A 3,286-nucleotide genomic window follows, 5' to 3' on the forward strand; every position below is an offset into this window, starting at 1 on the left:
GGGTTGGACCCTTACTTTTTTTTTGAGGGTTTGAGAGTTTAGGAGTTCTAGTCTTTGCGTTTTTTTGTTGCAACCCGGAAAAAAGCAGTTATTTTTTAGGGTTTAAGGGTTTAGAGGTACTACTAGTAATGCTCTTAGTAGTCGGCGTGTGTGCTATCTGCGATATATACTACTCCCTTTGTGACTTGGTGTAAGCCGTTTTTAAGTCTAGAAAACTTCTTATATTGAGTCACATAGGTTGTGGGTTTTTTTTTTGCAGGGTACATAGGGCGTAGTTGATTGGAAAAGTTTTGTAGTAAGTATCGGAGCGGCATGTTTGATTTCTTTGAAATCGTTAGCAAGATATAAAATATTGGCTAAAGTTGCCCTAAGCTAGAAATACGTTTGTTTCAGGAGCCAGTTGTGTCAGTGGTGCTCCACATGTGTTAGTCACATTGACATCGACACATTGTAACTACCCTCCGTTCTTAAATATAGGTATTTTTAGAGATTCTAATATAGACTATATATAGAGCAAAATTAGTAAATCTATACTTTAAAATACGTCTATTTACATTTCCATAAGTTTATATAAGCATGGGCACATTTACGTCTATTTACATTTCCATAAAATATAGTTTATATAGAAATGTTTAAAAAAGATTTATATTCAAGAACGGAGAGAGTAGAAGTATAAGTTTCAACTAAAGCGTTAACGGCTAGAAGCAAGTAAACTATCCACAGCTGGTTTGGGTGCCTGCCTGCCAAGTGCCAACTAGTGCATCTCAATTTATCTCCTCGAAGTGTAATATTTTGCCCTTTCTTTGGCAGGATCGACCGCTAGCAAAGCAAAGCAGGACGCAGGAGCCTACCTAGGAACGGCGCACGACGCATTATTAATTCTGATTGTGATCGGCATGTTCTCTGGTCTTGCAAGGTACGTGCTAAAATAAGCATGGGCACGAGATGCAGCCGTGCTTCCTCCATTAGCAGAGTAAATTAGACGGTTCACAGTTGTTCCAATGCTAGGCTGGCAACAGGTGGTAGCAGCTACTGTAGTCTGTAGTGTAGTACTGTACATATAATCGATGTGCAAACAACCGGAGCAAATTGATGGGAGATTCGTGGGTTAGGTGACAACACCAGCTGAGAACGAAAGTGAAGCTCACACGCGGGAAATTAGCTTTCTTTTTCCAAGCTGTGGAAGAATATATGCCTGCCCCGGCCAGCCGAAAACATCATATCGCGCACTCGGTTTCGGCCAAGTTTTTATGCTCGGTTGCATGCAGCTGGACATGGAGAGATCTATCTATCTAACATCTCTGCTTAGATACAACGATCATAGATACGTGGGTGGATGGTCGCATTTATCTTTTCCTCTTTTTGGACAGTATATTTGTTGATCGCGCGTGCTTTATTCGCTTTAGCAAACTCGTCAAAAACCGAATTTGTTCTCTTGTCTGCTTTTTGGAAAATTTTCTATACAGCCATGCACGCTACATCCAGATTGCGCAAAGAAACCTAGCATAGCATGTGAAATCCCTGCCAGCACGAGACAGAGAGGAACGTACGGGGGATAATTGAGGTGCAGGCCCTTGGAGGTTGGATTAGGGGAGCACACATGGAAGCAAATTGGCCGCGATTCCACGTGAATAAAATTCGACAGTGCAAAAGTGCAGCATGAATATATAACAGCATGAATAAAATTCCACGTGAAAAGAAACCTACAGCTCGTGCCCGCTAATCGTGCGGATCAGGGGAGAATATATAACAGAGCTGCTGCTTCCAGTCCGAGGACATAAAATTCCACGTGAATAAACAATGGCCGCGATTGCAGACGGGGGCAGTGCAAAAGTGCAGCATGCATGGTGCAGGCGCCGTTCTCTTCTTATCTCCACGCGCAAAGTGTCCACTCCATTCCAGTCCAGGACGCAGTTTATACTCTGCGCACTTTTCGATGAACCAAATGGGCACGCATCTCAAAGTCTCGAGGAAATGGAAAGATATATATACACCCAAATTTGATTATAAATTTAGCTTAATATAAAACATATTCCGTGACTTAATTATTACAACATTCAAAACTTCTCTCCAATACGAATTCGTTGATATAATTGCTGCCACATATATCCCATATTTGTTTAGTCTAATTTAAAATGCATGAAAAATGCCCCTTGGCTCTCGGTGTATATGCACCTATGTGGAAAATAATTACTCCATCCGTCTCAAAATTTTTGTTTTAGATTTGTCTAAATACGAATGTATTGAGACAAATCTAAGACAAGAATTTTGGGACGGAGGGAGTACTAATTACGAAAAAAAGCCAGAAAAATCTGAAACTTTTTCGAAAACAAATTTGACCTTCTATTGTACTACTTGTTAAAAAGTTTCACGAAAGAAAAAACTGCTGCCGACTTCAGCTAAAAAAAAGAAATCAAGGACAAAAAACATACAGAAGGTCATCAAAATACAGAAGGAAATCAAGGACGAAAAACGTACAGAAGGAAATCAAGAAGAAACGTACAGAAGAAGAAGAAGAAGAATAGCACTACAGCACGTCACCTCCATGGTACTCCCTCCGTCTGAAAATACTTGTCATCAAAATGAATAAAAAGGGATGTATCTAGAACTAAAATACATCTAGATACATCCCATTTTATTCATTTTGATGATAAGTATTTCCGGACGGAGGGAGTAGCAGGCATGGCGTTGATGGATCGGCACGTTGCTCCAGTGTTAAGCCTCGCTAGTACTACGATAGCTGCATTCAGCGACTGTTCTTCGTACAAGTCCGTTCCATCTCCGACTCTTTCACTAGTAGAAAAAGGGTCAAACGTGAAGCACATTAGTGCCGGTTTGTATTTGAGCCGGCACTAATGCATACATTAGTGCCGGTTCCAACGGCTAGTCGGGCCGCTTTCATTAGTACCGGTTCGTGGCGAACCTTTAGCACCGGTTCGTGCCACGAACCGGTACTAATGAGAGTGGTGGCAGGATGTTGTCAGGATGGGGCCCCTCCAGCCCCTTTAGTACCGGTTCTTGGCACGAACCGGTACTAAAGGTCGTCCTACATAAACCCTTCGTCCACCCGAGCTCGCTCTGTTCTTCCCCTTTCCCCTCTCCTCTCTGTTCTTCCCCTCTTTCTCTCGAGCTCATCACACATTTTGCCCAAAATTTGTCAAGATTTGAAGGCCCCCATCCATTCAAATGATCACAAAGGTTAGCAACTTTGTCCTTTCATCTCTCATTGCTAGATTAGCTCTTGCAATGCTTTGTATAGTGATTAATTTATGAGTTTAGTAATTTG

At 41.7% G+C, this 3,286-nt stretch overlaps 1 pseudogene; it reads right to left on the reverse strand.

Moving 5' to 3' along the window:
- The window catches only part of LOC123052403 (beta-1,2-xylosyltransferase XYXT1-like), a 39,179-nt pseudogene that overhangs the window by 891 nt on the left and 35,002 nt on the right, over positions 1–3,286 (reverse strand).

The sequence above is a fragment of the Triticum aestivum genome, chromosome 1A, assembly GCF_018294505.1.
Source record: "Triticum aestivum cultivar Chinese Spring chromosome 1A, IWGSC CS RefSeq v2.1, whole genome shotgun sequence".
Classification (NCBI taxonomy): Eukaryota; Viridiplantae; Streptophyta; class Magnoliopsida; order Poales; family Poaceae; genus Triticum; species Triticum aestivum.